The sequence below is a fragment of the Lepisosteus oculatus genome, chromosome 14, assembly GCF_040954835.1.
Source record: "Lepisosteus oculatus isolate fLepOcu1 chromosome 14, fLepOcu1.hap2, whole genome shotgun sequence".
Classification (NCBI taxonomy): domain Eukaryota; kingdom Metazoa; phylum Chordata; class Actinopteri; order Semionotiformes; family Lepisosteidae; genus Lepisosteus; species Lepisosteus oculatus.
In genome coordinates this window covers 2753441-2770865 of record NC_090709.1, presented here as the reverse complement: position 1 = coordinate 2770865, position 17425 = coordinate 2753441, and the positions used below count along the sequence as shown (strand labels likewise).

The window sequence follows — 17425 nt, the reverse complement described above, 5'->3', positions numbered from 1 at the left end:
GTACTTGCATTTTATTCATTTCTGATGCACACAACAAATTAGAAAACAAGTGTTATTAAAACTTCACAATTTACCAAAAATAAGCCTTGTCACCCTGTCTTTACGTAACTAAGACACATCTAAAACAAAAAATTAAATTATTTAGCTGTGAAATTGCAGTCAAATCCTGTATAAATATAAACCACAACTTCCATTTTTAAATTCTTGTTGTAATATGACATTGTCCAGCGACTGTTATATTATTCCTTTACACATCAGTTTCTTATAAGACCCCAGTTGCTAATAATACACAACTTATATTAAATTCCGTATTTTCTAACTTCTACACCAGTAAAGAATGTGACCTTTTTCAGTACAGCATGTCTCTTCAATGTCTTAACACAGCAAACCTTGTCTGCGTGAAGCAGATAATACTAATATCAATTTTAACAGTTTAAAAACTACAAGAGCCAATTGTCCTAAGATTCCACTATTTTATATTTTCAGTATTTTATATTTTTCATGATTATATATCTGTATAAGAAGGAATATACACTAATAACTTTCCATCACAGTGGAACACAAGTTTTTATATAACCTAGAGGAAAGGTTTCTTGTTTTCACAGCAACTCAATGTTCCACACCCACACCCCTCTCTATGTAAAGAAGTGCCTCCTGCTGTCATTTTTAAATGCTCTTCCTCAAGTGTTTAATACTGTTTGACTAAGAATAAACCTGTCCCGACACACATAAACTTGGTTGGCTTCTACTGGTGAGACTAAAGCAGTCAACTTGCTGACAGGTCTCAACAGAGACAGACGTGACCCTGAAAGGCCAGAGAGGGGCAACCGATACTGAGGCTGTGAGCAAAGACTCTTCCAGAGTAAGACAATCAGTGTGCTCTGCTCAGGATGATGATGGTGATGCAGATTATAGTGAAGATAATGAAGGTGATCTTGATGAAAAAGGATATGGTGATGAAGATGGTGGAGTTGATCATTTATTAGAATGGTGATGAAGATGATTGTGATGAAGATAGTAGAGATTGTGATGGTGGAGGTGATGATGAAGGTGACACAGTAATGGTTGTGTGCGAAAGGGGAGGTGGGGCTGGATGAGGTCTGTCGGAGGAAGAGGGAGAAGACTCCCCCTGTGTCTCTCCTCAGGATGCCGAGAGCTGTGAGCTGTGAGCCTGATGTGTCTGTGACATCTGTCAAAAGTTGCTCTCAGCTGTAATGATAGGGACTGTGATTGCTGGGAGACCAGGGGCAGGGTCTTGTCCTCCTAGAGACGACTCATTTGGTTTTCTCTCTGTCCTCCTCATGACATCTCTGTGCCACTTTCCCCTCAGGCCTGCCCAAAAAATCACCAGGCAGGAGACCAAGACCCAGCCAGGAGGGCCCAGAGACGAATCTCCAGAGGGACAGCCCAAAGACCTCCACCTTGGACACCCCAATACTCTCTCATGTGCACTCCGCACACACCCCCTCACACCCCCTCTTGCACACCCGCTCACCCCAGCCCGGCCCTAGCAGCCCTGTGGCGGCTGAAGGCGGGCCTGCTGCAGGTGGAGGAGAGCCAGGTGTGGACCTGGGCTCAGAACACAATGTCCTCCATCCAGCTCAACTGCCTGGAGCTGTACGATGAGGTCCTGGCCAAGTTTGGATCTGAGGCTGCGTACACAGGATTGGTGAGTCCCTGAAACCCCTCTCCCTTCTCCAGCTTGCACTGGTGTACCGGGGCGATACAGGAGCTGGGGTGACTCTCCTGTCTCCTCATCATCACCTTGTCCAGCTTGCACTGTGGTACGCAAGTCCTGTCCCCTTCAGCTTTCCAAGATACCTGCATCACCCCACTCAACTTGGTTCTGAGGAAGTCTCCCAGATCCAAGGGAAGAGAGACAGGAGCTGGGCTGGGACTCCAGCTTGCTGTTATATCAAGTGGGTGGGTGAAAGACACACCACTTACAGATCACCACTAGGGGACATCATAAACTGGGTGGTGAGACTCTTGGTCATCAATGGCAACAACAGGGCCATCCCTGGGTGGGCTCGAACCACCAACCTTTAGGTTAACAGCTGAACGCGCTCGCCAATTGCGCCACAGAGACTGATGAGAGAGGCTTTGCTCCATTCGCAAGTTTCCAATCAAAGAAAAAAAAATTGCTTGAATTTTCTTGCCAGCCAGCAATATATCTTCTGCACTGAGAGCCAAGAATTGAATTTCATTTTTCAAAAGCTGTATGAATTTCTTGAAAAACAAGTTGTTGCAGATAGGAAATTAATTAATGCGTTAAACTAAATCAAGCCCTATGTGGTTGTCCAAAATGGTACTTTCTCCACAACAAGACAGGGAAAAAAGCACAGCTGGGATTTGGAGCCAGGATCTCCCATTAACGAGACAAGTACTTAAAGCAACTAAACCACTTCGCCGGCAGAATTCTCCTCTTTTACAGCCGCTTGGACACACTGCTGAGACACCTGTGTTCAGTAAGCGCTGAGTCTGCTGGCTGAGCAAGTTGCCTCCTTTACACGGAAAAGGAGCCTCGACTGTAAGAGAAACAAAGAGAAATGGCTTTTATTGGGCACTTTTCATGTCCAATGTGCTTGACATCTCCCAAGGGCGATAGAGTTCATTTCCTTTCTTTCTTAGTTAACATGAAAAGTGACCTAATTTACCAGAGCAAATGCTCACCTAGCAAGATCTGCATTGCTACAAGAGCGAAGTAGAGTGAAAGACATGATAATTTCACGCAGTTGTGGAACAAAACGCTTTTTTCTTTGAATTCTAAATCAATTACAAATTCAGAGCGACACATAAACGCTTTGTCTGTTCAAAAGTGATGATTTTTTAAAACTGATAAAAATGTAGAAAACGCGTCTGATTTCGGTTTATAAGATTGTCGATTCGACTTCTACCGGGGTTGTGTGATTTAAATCAGGCTCCTCAGAAATAGTTATGTAAATGAACCGCACCTGAAAGCAAACGTTGGGTCTGGTTTCCTATCTTTCCTGCATGAAATAGCAAATCGTTACAAAAAACACCAGCTAATGTCCAATAGCGTTAGTCATTTAAGCAAACATGAATATACCGTAGGTCTTGGTACATGGGAGTGGATTTCAACCACAATTAAAAAAGGAAAAATTATAATTACAGGCTTCAGACACTTTTTCATACAAAAGTGACCAAATACTCCCTAACTTTCAGGTTTGCTTGAACCTGTAATAAGAAAGGGGTCTGAAAAATGTCCGTTCTCATCTCTAAAGTCGGACATGATGTTTCGCGGATCTGCAGTGTGCCTTTTCTCTTGTCGTGTTCAAGATGACAAAACAATCCCAGACATCTTTTCTCCACCATCAACAGACTGCTCAACCCAAACTGCCCTACCACATTACCTGCCTCATCACAACTTTGCAACACATTCTTAGATTTCTTTAGTTCTAAGATTGACAACATCCGGCATCACACTATCTCCACTACGGATATAATTTCCATACCTCCTCCCTCCTCATCCAACTTCTCTGGTTCCCGTCTATCCAGCTTCTCTCTTCTTGACTCAGCATCCCTAAACAAACTAGTTACTAGTTAATGACTCAAAACATCCTTCATCTTAACTGTGACAAGACTGAAGTCATGCTTACTGGTACCCCCCATCAACTTCGTAAAGCCAGTCCTGTAACCTTGTCTGTAGATGGCTCTGTACTTGAGCTTCAATCAAAATTGAAAAACCTTGGGGTTTTATTCGATTCTGGCTTAACATTCGACCCACATGTACAGCATACTGTCAAAACATCTTTTTTTCACCTTAGAAATATCGCAAGACTACGCCCTATGCTATCATTAACTGTGGCTGAAAAGCTGATCAACATATTTGTATTCTCTCGAATTGACTACTGCAATGCTCTAATCTCTGGGGTATCTAAATCTACTCTGAACAAGCTGCAGTATGTCCAAAATTCAGCAGCCAGAATCCTGACCAGGTCTAGTGCAAGTGTTCACATTACTCCTATCCTGGAGTCCTTGCACTGGCTTCCAGTCAAATTCTGCGTGGACTTTAAAATCCTCATGCTCACCTATAAGGCTTTACATGGCTTGGCACCTCAATACCTGTCTGAACTTTTATCGCCCTACTCCCCACCTCGCAACCTCCGTTCTTCAAATTCTGCCCTCCTTACTGTCCCCCAAGCCCGTCTATATTGTATGGGCAACAGGGCCTTCTCCTGCTACGCACCCAAGCTCTGGAACTCTTTGCCCAAGGATATTAGAGAGTCACCTTCTCTAAACTCCTTCAAATCTAGACTCAAAACCTTCTTCTTCAGAAAAGCCTTTACTTAACTGGTTCCATTCTTCACCCCTCTGCTCTTCTTAATACCACCTTCCACAGTCTCCTCTATTGTTATTGTTGTATTTTTGTAATTATAATTGTGTCCTATCTTGTGAAATCTTCTTATTTATTGTTGTAGTCTTCTTATTTATTGTTATTGTCATCCTGTAAAGTGCTTTGAGAAGCCACCTTTAAAGGCACTATATAAAATAAAGTTTATTATTATTATTATTATTATTATTATTATTATTATTATTATTATTATTATTATTATTATTATTCACTGCATAAGCTCCTGACTTTGTGTTCTGTACTGCTCTGTTATTTCGTTCAGATTACCTATGTAGTTTACCAGTAAAACACCGGGGTAAAGTTAGCTTGAAGTTCAAAAACGATTTTGGCACGCCTGTAGCGTTTACACGAAACCTCTTAGAGTTGTGAGAATACTTGCTTTGTGTATTAAATACATTGTGAATGCTTTCTCAGCCTTCACTTTGTTGTTTTTATGACATTTTTTTGACCACGCTCGAATACTCTTTTGTCCATACCTTCGCAATGGAGCCAAATGCATTTTAAATACCATGACTTGTGGCCTCTACATCAAACTATCAATGAGCTAATTATCTTTTTTTAAACCTCCGGTTTTTCATCGATGCGTAATTACACACTATCTGGAACCCGGGGGACCGCTGTGTGCACATGTTCACAATGCGAGAAATACTTGTAACGCCCTTGCCTGGTGGTGAGGAGGAAGCGCCCCTAGGTGTTCGTAGTACCGCTGGGCATGCTGGGAGTGGTAGCCGGGGAGAGTCTGAGGGTCAGCACGATGACCAGCAGCTGACCCTACCTGTGTAAATAATGTCCTAGTAGTTCTAGTGCCCTGTGTAGTCTTATAAGAGTATAGCGTGTTGTTAAGTAATTACCACCCTAAATACGTGTACGTGTTCCGTCAGTCTCCTCATGTGCGTGTATAGGTTTTGTGTGGTTGTTAATGAATAAAGCTAGTGTTTGAGCAAAAAATTGTCCCAGGCTGAGACTAATTATGATGTTAGAGACTGAGACCTACTGGCTATCAAACTCGCCCTGGAGGAATAGAGACACTGGTTGGAGGGGACTTTACACCCTTTTACTATTCTTACGGATCATAAAAATCTCTCTTACCTACAGACTGCCAAACGTTTGAACCAACGCCAGGCCCGCTGGTCACTTTTCTTTTCTAGGTTCCATTTTTTCATTACTTATACACCTGGATCCAAGAACATAAAGGCTGACGCCCTATCTAGCCTCCATGATCCTCCTGGCTTTTTGAACCTATTATTCCCCCTGAGAGAATGGTTGCTATTAGATGGGACCTGGAGAACCAAATCAAACATGCACTTCACAATCAAACCATTCCCCCCCAATGTCCTCCAGACAGACTCTTTGTTCCTGATACCATATGCTCCACTGTTCTTCACTGGGGTCATGACTCACTATTTGCAGGTCACCCCGGTGTAAACGTACCTTGGAATTCATATCTAGACATTTCTGGTGGCCTTCTATTCGGACTGATGTTACTGGGTACGTGCAGGCCTGTCCCATCTGTGCCATGTCCAAATCCTCCCGTCTTAAGAAGCCCGGTTTACTCCAACCACTCCCAACCCCTAGAAGACCTTGGTCCCACATCTCAGTTGACTTTCTTACGGATCTTCCTGAGAGTCAAGGCAAAACTACCATTATGGTCGTGGTAGACAGATACTCGAAGTCGGCTCATTTCATTCCTCTACCTGCCCTTCCATCTGCTCAAGACATGGCTGACCTCTTCATTCTTCATGTCTTCAGACTTCAAGGCATTCCTGCGGATATCGTATCAGATCGAGGACCTCAATTCATTTCAAGATTCTGGAGAACTTTTTGCAAATCTCTTGGGACTTCCACATCTCTCACGTCTGGCTACAATGAGCCTGAATCCAATGGACTGACGGAAAGAACCAACCAGGACCTTCTTACTTACCTTCTATCTTACATCTCTGCTTCTCAAGATGACTGGGTCTCTCTCCTCCCCTGAGCTGAATATGCCCATAACTCTCTCTCTTCCTCCACCACTGGGATGTCCCCCTTCTATTGCTCTCTAGGATACCAACCCTCTCTCCTCCCTGACTCTATCCCTGATTTGGATATTCCCTGCCTTCAGACGCGCCTCACTTTCCTCAGGAAATTTGGAGACAAGCCAGATCCGCCCTCCTGAAGACCTCCTTGCGGCAGAAGACCACTGCTAACCGTCATCGACAACCTGTGCCCAGATTACGACGAGGACAGTTTGTCTGGCTGTCTACTAGAAACTTACCCCTTAGACAGCCTTCACATAAGTTGGGACCCCGTTATATTGGACCTTTTTGCATCCTCTCCCAGCTCACCCCTGTGTAGCGGCGAGGCTTATTAATAAGAAAGAATTAAGTGTTTCTGAGCTTTCCCAAATTAGGCCTCATTTCTCTGTTCATCTCTGTGGTGCAGCCACAGAGAAACTATTCATGCAGGCTGATTTAAGATGTTTTCTTTTGATAAGAAACAAGCTCCCAGAGGGGGATGCACTTAGCTAAGCCTGGCTATCATGATCAATTGTCATCCATTGGCGCCTATCTGTCTAGGGAGTGCCTGTTGGACATCTGGACTGCATTACTAAGTGTCAGGAGTAAGTGACTCATATCTCACCTTGATCAACCAATCAGGGACTGGTAGGGCCGAGTAACCCACGTGGGACTCTGATGCCCATGGAACTTTCAGCCAATCAACGAGCGGAAGTTCCTCCAGGTAAAAACAGGCAACACAGAGAGCCTGAGAGATTCAGTGAGATTCAGTAAGATTCAGAGGGGATTCAGGAGAATTCTGTGGACTTTTCTAAAGGGAATTCAAAGGAGAATTCCAGGGCAGGATGGCCCAGGAGCAGAAGGCTCCCAAGGGCAGGACATTCTCGCAGCGCACCTCCTGACCATCCTGAGACTCAGCCCGGACAACCACGGAACGGCCAGTGTGTCCGAGTGCCAGAACTTTCCTTTGTTCTAAGAGTCTAGAGCGGAGGTTGCCAGAGAATAACCAGAGGATCCACCGAGGTTAGCACCAGCAGCAGGCCTCGTGAACAGGTCAGAACTGGGGACAGCTGAATCACTATTCAGAACTAGCTCTTCATCAGGAACGAACTGGTTCTCTTCCTGACTTGCTGGGACCCACAGTCATCTTTTCTCCTGTGCAAACTTTGCTAGTTAAAGCCAACACTAACTAGCCGGTCAGTGAGCATCAGCGGCGCACCGTCGCAAGCCGCACAGCACAGCCTGGCACCGAGCCAGAGAGCGCGGATTGGACAGCAACAGCCTGCAACTGTTTCTTTGTGCCCGCAGGAGATCTGAATCCCCAGAGATTGGATGAGTATTCAACCAATGCATTACAGCTCGAGAATTCAATTGTTATCCCAACCAGTTGATATCAATTTAATTCCTAAGAATTATGTACTTGTTTTGAGTATCTAATGTAGAAGTTATAACCAAGTTCATTTACGAAACGGTCTTAATGAATGATATACTGAACGTATGTCCTCTTGATATATGTAACTCTTTGTAACTGACTGAATATATACCTTTTGTATTCTGATAACCCTCTCGATAAGATCTGTTAGGTTTATATGCATATTCTATGTAGTAATAAATGTATCCTCGTGTATTAGTACCTGTGTGTGTGCGTTGTTTGAGTTATGTCGCATGGTTGGATTCTAAAGCCATCAAAAGAATCAACTTTGTGATTTACTGCTACAATTAATAATTGTCTCAGTAATTGCCCAAACCCTACAGAACTGGTGCCTTCAGAGAGCCACTACATTTAATTTTGCTATGGCTATGATTACATATTTGGCATCCCTGAGCTGTTTTTTCTTACACCTGTAACTTATCGTCTTGCTCTTCCTCCAACTCTCAGGGTGCACCCCTCCTTCCATGTCTCTCTCCTGAAACCCTACCACAGATTCCCCCTCTCCCGGCCTCGGCCACCTCCGCCCCCACCAATACTCATTGACGGTCTTCCTTCCTACACGGTCAATAAGATCTTGGATGCCCGCTGGCTCCGAGGCCGCCGACAATTTCTAGTCGACTGGCAGGGCTATGATCCTGAGGAACGTTCCTGGGTCTGTGAGAAAGATATTTTGGATCGCAGCCTCATCGATGACTTCGTTCGTACTCACTCTCTGGGGTCGTCAGGAGCCGACCCTAAAGGGGGGGGTACTGTCACGCCCCACACTCTAACTCGGAAACGCCGTTCTGTCCCTGTCACATTCCACACTCTCCTTCGCAAACAACGTTACATTCCCGGAACCTCTGCTTCACAATCTCATCCCTGATTGAACCCATCACATTCTCACATGCATCAGATTCTTCAAATTCTCAATCCCTAACCAATCATCCAATCACACCCCTTTCCTTTCAATATTTAAATCCCCTTCGCACACGTGGAGTGTGCGCTGAGCCTGCTCACCGAGCAAGTTGCCTCCTTTTCATGCACTAGCAGCCCCGGAGATTAAGAGAAAGGATTAGAAATGGCTTTTATCTGCCACTCCAAGGAAATAATGTGCTTTCCGTGTACAACAGGATGTCCTCTACACCTGTCACTGAAGCACAGCACACACTTGGTGGCTTGACATCTCCCAAGGAAAATAGTGGCAAGTGGAAGAGAAAAATGTCTGGAAGAGCTGACTTTTTCGACAAGGTGGCTGAGTGGTTAAGGTGATAGACTACTAATCCATTGTGCTCTGCACACGTGGGTTTGAATCCCACCCTTGTTGGTTTGAGCATTTGACTTGTGTTCTGTTTCTAAGTTGTGTTTGTGTTCTTTTGTTACTGTAGTAGAGCAGTAATATTTCTATGGTTGGCTGAACATGGCTGACAGCCAATAGTCTTTTAATATTTATGTTATTAATACATTTATGTTTTGTACTGCTTTCACCTGATATTAATAGTAGTCCATGGGACATGGTGCATATTGAAAAATGTTCTTGTTAATTTGAGTTTGGAAAAAATGCACTCACCAGAAACCGGAACTGGTCATGTTTACATAATGCGCAATGCCATAGCAACGTTTGGATTTGGAAACAAAAGTCTTGCTATGAGTCCTTACCTGTTACAGGAGGCATTTTAGGACTTTTTTAGATCAGATAAAGCTATCAATTCATCTTACATTTCTACTCCATCAATATTAGCAATGTTATCTTTCCTTATCTTTCCTTTCCTTAGCTCTAAATAAATAGAAATTTTAAAATATATTTTAAAATAAATGCTATTCCATATATTGTAACTTTGTGGTATTTAGTACAAAACACGTGAATCTAATTGAGAAAATGTGGACCAGGGCGATATATTACTAGAAACAGCTCTGAGCTCAGCGTGTGCAGTTGGGGAAGCTGATATGAGGTCCAGTGGTGCAATGGATAATGCATATGCTTACGGCGTATGTTTGACTAAGAATAAATAATACTACAAATCTATTGAGTTAACACCCAGATGTGGCAGAACACATGTAAGACTTACACCCCCTTTAAATATGTATTTCTTTAATATATGTTCTCTTCCCTCTCTAGGATACCTGATAATTCACTATCACATATTGAAGTCTGTGCATGCATTACCTGTAATAATACACTGAAGGACACCCTGATTGATTGTGCTAGAGAAACTGACACACATTGTCTCTTTTCTACATTCACAGGTTTTTGGCTAAAGACAAAAAAACATTATCATTTTCTTGCCAGCTGTCAGTAATTCTTCTGTGTTTTATCTTTCGCAATGTGTGGATTTCTTGAATAACAAGTTGTGCCAAAAACGAAATGAACACTTCCGTTAAACATAATGCAGAAGCATGGTGCTGTCTATAACTATAAACTGTACCGCAAGACAGGAAGAAAAGCACTGCTGGGATTTGAACTCAGGATTTCCTGTTTACTAGGCAGCTGATTTAACCAACTAAACCACAGCACTAGCAGAAAAAAGCCCTTTTGCAGCCACTTGGACACCCTGCTCTGAGACACCTGCGTTCAGTGTGCACTGAGCCTGCTCATCGAGCTAGTTAAGAAAGGATGTGAAATGGCTTTTATCTGGCGATTTCATGACCAAGGAGCTCAATATGCTTTTGATGTTCTTCAGGGTGTCCACGGTAGCATGACATCGCAGATGGAAGAAGAAAATGACCCTTGAGTACGGGGAAAGATGATCATCGTGAGGCAACTTATACCTGGACAGACTGACTGTGGTCGAGTACTTAAATCAATGGAATGCGAATGTATTGTACTCTGTACACGTGGGTTCCTATCCCATCCTAGTCAACTTCGGGTTTCGACAAATGTGCTTTTTTAAAGTGAGTGAGCTCTCGGTTTGTCTTTCGCTCCTGTACTGGAATTGGTAATGTTTGTAGACGTGCAAGAACTTGGTATAGTAGGCTGACAGCAGGAACACGTGGCCCACAAGCATTGACAGTTTCAGAGGTGCCTGCAGTATGTTGGTTTGTGAGCAACGATAAAATAACTTGCCATGGAAGCAAGTGTGCCTGAATTAATACAGCTCCGTCGAGTGCAAAAAGTAACACAAGAACTGACCTAAACGCAACAGCAACTTTTGGAAGACAAAAACACAGCCAATATTACTCCAGGCAAGACTCGAACTTACAACCATGGTATGACTCCACTGTGCACTGTTGTATAATTACCATAAATTGACAAATTGTGCTACTCAACACCCGAGCACATTTTCTCAGTGCACTCAAACAGCACTTCTTCCTTAGGCTACCCGCTTCAAGAGGTTTTTTTAAATCGATCAAAGACTCATTGGAAAAGGTTTGTCGATAGGTCAGGTGAGAATTGCACACGGATTCACTGCTTGGAAGGCAGCTATGTTCACCATTATACCCAGGGCTGGCGCCTGGGGAAAGCTCTGTAGGGGAGGTGTCTGAAATTCTGAGCGGGGCGGAGATATTTGGGTTGAAACGGACCCGTTACAACTACCCAAGCGATTTCTCGCAAGCATGCCAGTGATTAGTGTTTCATGACAGAAGATAATGACGAGCAATCTGGTATTTAGCGATGAAGTACAGTTTCACATTTATCAACACTCTAGTGATTATTATTGCCTGGAGAGACAAAATATCATACGTGTTCATTTTTGCAACTACATCGAAGTTAAAGAGGTTCTGAAAATAGTTGTAAAACCAACAGAAACACAAACTTCTGTAACTACAGTCCTAGTTATATAACGATTGTAAGTATAAGGATAAACTACTGCAAAGAATCAGTCCACCTGAGCAAACAAGTAATAATGTTGGCACCCAATAAGGTAGACACTATGTAACATGTGCCATTCCTGGACAGATAACCCTCCTGAACATCGAACAGTCCGATGTAGCAACTGTTTTAAATTTGTTATTCCTTACAAATTAAAATGAAAAAAGCAGAAGTCTTGCATTTGCAGCAGAAGAAAAGTTAAAAGATTCTTAAATATCTGGAGTGAAAGTATATAGAGCTTTGCATTTCACAATCTTTTACTATTTTGGAAACGCCATATTAACTCTAAAAGGGGCGACACAGAGGTTAGCATTGTTGCTCCATAGTGCTGTGGCTGTGGGTTTAAATGCCCACCTCGGTTTCTGTCTGTGTTTCTATTATCTCTCCAGGTTACCCTGATTCTTCCCACAGTCCCATACAATACTGACATCAGTTTGGGAGGAGAGTTTAAAAATATCTGATCCTTCAGGATCATAAGTTTTGTAAAATAAATGATGTCACAGTTCTCAAGGTGTGTTGTGTTTTAGCCAACTTTTATCTTTCCTGAGTTCTTTTTATTTGTATCCAGATGCCCTCTGTAACTATTTAGTGCTCTGTACTGGTCAGTCTGGGTGCTATAAAATACCTATGGTTTGAGGTGCAGTATAAAGTGAATATTGGGGTGTCTCTAGTGCTGTGGGATGCTGTGTTTTACATTAAGCAGCTCCTGACGGCAGGACAAGGGAAATGTAAATAACAGCCAGGTTGTCTCTTTGGTGGTGTTGTTCCTTGTGTGGATTAAGTCATACTTATGAATTGATCACAAACATTCAGGCATTCTCTCCTTCTGGGGTTGATTTTATCATTGTGAGTGGCCAAAGGCTCCTTATATATTTTATTAATAGTATTTTAATTGTACAAAATTAAGAAATTACAAATGAATGACAACATGGTTTTAAAAAAGTTTATTTTTAAAAACAAAACTTTAAGAAAATGTATACAAATTTCTTCCCATCAGAAATGTTACGTTCAGAATTCTACATCAATTAATAATTTTATTTCTGAAACATATCATATTGTACAATAAATAAGACTGAGGGGTATAGGGAACTTTAAGGTCTCTGTGTTATAAAACACAAACTGCAAGTCCTGTAGACAAAGTCAATGAGGATAGTGACTCATTGGTCAGAGCACTCAGGTCACAGACAGTGTCAGTGTGGAAACAATGGAGTGAAGTGGACTCAGGTCACAGACACCGTCAGTGTGGAAACGGTGGAGGGAAGTGGACTCAGGTCACAGACAGTGTCAGTGTGAAAACGGTGGAGTGAAGTGGACTCAGGTCACAGTGTCAGTGTGGAAACGGTGGAGTGAAGTGGACTCAGGTCACAGACAGTGTCAGTGTGAAAACGGTGGAGTGAAGTGGACTCAGGTCACAGTGTCAGTGTGGAAATGGTGGAGTGAAGTGGACTCAGGTCACAGAGCTGCTCTAAGACTGTGTGACTCTGTTGGTGAAGTTCTTCTGTGTCTAGATCTGCAGGAGGAGCTTCTCCCAGCCCTGTCAGTCTGACAGAACATATTGTCACGCCCTCTGCAGCCAGAGGGCGCTCCTTCTCTGTCCTGTCCCTAGGTTCCGGTCTGCTGTCCTTCCTGTCCCTCTCTTTCCCTTGGGCTATATATTTCCGGGTCTTGCACTCTGTCCTCGCTCAGCATTGACGTTCGGATGTCCTGAGACCCGCCTAGCACCAGGGCGCCCCACGTCCGCTCCCTGAGGGCATAGGTTTCTATACGGCATTCCTGAACTCTTTGCACTAATGAGCCCGGGCCTTTTTCCCGTCTCGCCGCTACGCATATGGGTCTTTTTCCGCTCTCCTGCTCCCTACGGTTAGTCCCTTTGGACGTCCATGATAGAATGCTGAGCCATCTTCTGACCCCGCGAGCGGCGCCTTTTTTTTATCTTGCCGCAGTTTTTTTTTCTTTTTTTCTCTGGGCTGTTTTTTTTTTTTTCAGTTCCTCTATTCTAATCACTGGATATCACTCCGACCTTCCGTGCCTGTGAGCGGGTCCTGCACCTGGCTTTCCTCGGGTAGATCACTTCGATATCAGTGATTGAATGTTAAGCTGGCTTGCCTATTCTTATTACTGGAGCTTCTGTGTCTGGAGCGGGTTCTCGTGCCTGGCTCTTCCTGGTCTTGCTCTCTCCGATATCAGTGATAGAATGGTAAGCTTTCTGCCGTTCCTCCATGCCTTTCGCTGGATATCACTCCGGGCATCTGTGTCTGTGAGCGGGCTTCGGTCTGGCTTTCCTCAGGTTGTCCACTCCGATATCAGCGTTAGAATGTGAACGTGCCATTTGCCCAGTCTGCGGTATTTTTCCCCGGGGTTTTTGTGTTTTTTTTTCTTGTTTTTTGCCTTTTGTTTTGATTTTTTTCTTCCTGGTTTCCCCTCCTTTTTGGTCCCCCCTGCTCTCTGTGTCTCGGAACTTTGGTTCCTATCTGTCTTGTGTGGTTTGTCTCCCTGGTCTTTCCCAGGTTTTTGTCTGTTGGGTTTGTGCTTGTGTACTTTTTTGTTTTTTGTCTCCGGAGCTCTTCTCTACCCCCCCTTCCTCCACCCAATAAAGGTTTATACCCCGGAGGAAGGGGTAGCTCTCAGCCGTGGATTCCCGGAGGTTTCCTTTCAGTTAAATGAGGTTTTTCCTCCCCCCAGTGCTGTGCAGCTTATTTATTTGTATGGGCGTCGGGAGCCACCCATGAAGGGGGGGGTACTGTCACGCCCTCTGCAGCCAGAGGGCGCTCCTTCTCTGTCCTGTCCCTAGGTTCCGGTCTGCTGTCCTTCCTGTCCCTCTCTTTCCCTTGGGCTATATATTTCCGGGGCTTGCACTCTGTCCTCGCTCAGCATTGACGTTCGGATGTCCTGAGACCCGCCTAGCACCAGGGCGCCCCACGTCCGCTCCCTGAGGGCATAGGTTTCTATACGGCATTCCTGAACTCTTTGCACTAATGAGCCCGGGCCTTTTTCCCATCTCGCCGCTACGCATATGGGTCTTTTTCCGCTCTCCTGCTCCCTACGGTTAGTCCCTTTGGACGTCCATGACACATATCCTCTCTCTGCGACTCGTCCCCAACATCATCGTAGTCAGTCCTGTCAGGAGCAGGGGCTCCTTCTTCAGAGGGCAACGTGGGCAGGACCCTTTCCACTCCAGGGCCAGTGTGGGGGACACCTGACAGAGAGACACAGACTAAGAGACAGGCAGTGGTCAGCTGATGGACAGGGATGACTCTCCTAGATGACATATTTGGTTTAGAATTGGACCCATGAATTTATATGCATGGGTACAGTATGTTTTTTGTATATGTGTGATTTTAACAACCATTAATTATATAAACAAATAATCTTAGACAGGATCATTAAATGTTATAATTAAGAAAGGTGAATATGATTTGCCAGATGAATCAATTATTGAAATTATATTATAATCCAAAGCCTTTATAGGAATTCATTTGAATTAAAATTAAAAATGTATCTTTAAGAACAAATTTATGATAACTTCAGATTTTACTTACCAACAATGTTCCAGTGTTCTAAAACCAGAGTGCGGAAAAGCTTTGACAGTATTTTCTAAAATTAGTTATTCTCTTTGGGTATCTGAAGACCTCTGTGGTCAGAGTACTCCTGGTACAGAGTGTACTCCTGAGTCTTATTTATAATAACTCACCTGACACAGTGTCTGGGCTCCGGGGCACAGTTAAAGCATCATCATAGTACTCTGGAGCCTCTTTTTCACAGAAGACATCAGCTCTCCTGAAGCACACAGAGACAGTTTTACTTTTACACATCAGATTTAAAATACAGGGGATCAGGCAACCTGATTATATAATACATTTCAACCCATTCCATTTGAGATAGTGAAAGACAACAGTGCAGCCTCTATCAGGACAGAGAGCGCAATGCTGTGAATCCTTGTGAAATATCTGAAGAGGAGCTGGACACTGGTAGCAGAATAATCAGACTCAGTGTGATGTGATCTGCAGTGCATAGAGAACGGAGAGGGAGTCAGAGTCTCTGGTCAGATCAGTAGGTGATCTCAGGCCTCTAGCAGGGCAGAAAAGGACAGGGAAACACTAGGCTGACATGTAGAGTTCAGGACTCCTAGTCTGGGATTGGCTGGACCATAACCAGAAAACACTGAAAGCATCCGATTGACAGGGTGTGACAGTGGGTGGGTTTTGCTGAGACCCTGATCTAAGTGTTTAAATCTTGTGGCAATCAAGACTCGTAATCTGTATTAGCTACTATTGGTCCCTGAACGATAAAGCACATTTTGAGCCAACGCTTAGACCTGGTGCCCTCTTGTCTTGGATGAGAGTGGCGCAGAGTTGTATTACTGGGGGTCATCTTCTCCATCCCTGAACTACCTCACTCATACTGATCCCCCTGGCAGTAGCCCTTTTACCTAAAGTGGGGTCTCCCTCACTGTCGTCCACACTGTATCCAGAGGGTGTCTCATCAGAGAGGAGTCTCCTTGTGAACAGAAGAGCAGATCAGTAATGTCTCTGTCATTTTGACACAGACTGGCCTGTCAGAGACCTCTTCTGTTCCAGGTATTGTTTATTTCTAATGACAAAGGTTAGTGCAGGCTGGTACAGAGTGTACTACTGAGTCTTATTTATAATAACTCATCTGACACAGTGTCTGGACTCTGGGGCACAGTTACAGCATCATCATAGTACTCTGGAGCCTCTTCTTTCAGAGAGGACATCAGCTCCCCTGAACCACACAGAGACAGTTTTACTGTTACACATCAGATTTAAAATATCAGTGATCAGGCAAGCTAATTATATAATACATTTTAAACCCATTCCATTTTAAATTGAGATGGTGAATGACAACAGTGCAGCCTGTATCAGGACAGAGAGCACAGTGCTGTGAATCCTCGTAAAATATCTGAAGTGGAGCTGGACACTGGCAGCACAATAAACAGACTCAGTGTCATGTGATCTGTAGTGCACAAAGAGAGGAGAGAGAGTCAGAGTCTCTGGGATTGGTGCAAGGTTTCTCTTTGGGACTGGACTGAAATAACCCACCTGACAAGGCATCTGGACTGTGAGGTATAGTTACAGCATCATCATAGTACTCTGGAGCCTCTTCTTTCACAGAGGACATCAGCTCTCCTAAAGCACACAGAGCACAGCTTCACTGTCACACAGCAGAACACTGAGATCAAAGATAAAGTAGAGAGAGTCAGACTCACTTAGATTGGTGCTGAGTTTCCCCATGTGACTGGAGTGAAGTAACTCACCTGACAAGGCATCTGGGCTTTGAGGTACAATTACTGCATCATCATAGTGTTCTGAGATCTCTTCTTTCAGAGAGGTTATTGAGTCTCCTGAACAACACAGAGAGACAGAGAATTTACACTTCAGGACTCTGACTTACATTGATGTACTTTGACCACAGAGCTGCAAAGTTATTGTTAAGTGTGATTTTACATGCTTTGTGGTGTATAGTTAAGCCAAGACTTTAGGGTTGCTGAGTTAACATCTGATCTGAAAGGCAGTTCTTACAGCATACTGTTTTCCAGTCATCAATCTGGACCTGAGGCACCACCTCCTTTTCTATTAAAACCAATTAGAGCAGCACCCTGTCTACCACCCCAGTATTGACCAGGTCTAGTGTTGCTCAGCCTCTGTGATCTGCTGGTTAGCGTGAGGCAACACCGAAGAGGAGAGTTTCTAAGGAATAGAACATATTTCGTAAGATTTGTAAGATTCAGGATTTTCTACTCAAGTTCTCTAAATGTCAGCCTGGTTTGGGATGAGAGTGAGTAGTGGACTGAAGACCCCCCACTCCCACACTGA

General features: G+C 43.9%; 1 non-coding gene and 1 pseudogene across 1 annotated transcript; one reads left to right on the top strand and one right to left on the bottom strand.

Annotated features, from left to right (window-relative positions):
• LOC102692793 (zinc finger protein 180-like) overlaps nucleotides 1-17425 on the bottom strand; it is a 123655-nt pseudogene that overhangs the window by 42258 nt on the left and 63972 nt on the right.
• trnas-acu (transfer RNA serine (anticodon ACU)) lies at nucleotides 9026-9107 on the top strand. Its single transcript has one exon. It is a non-coding gene; the product is annotated as a tRNA-Ser (tRNA).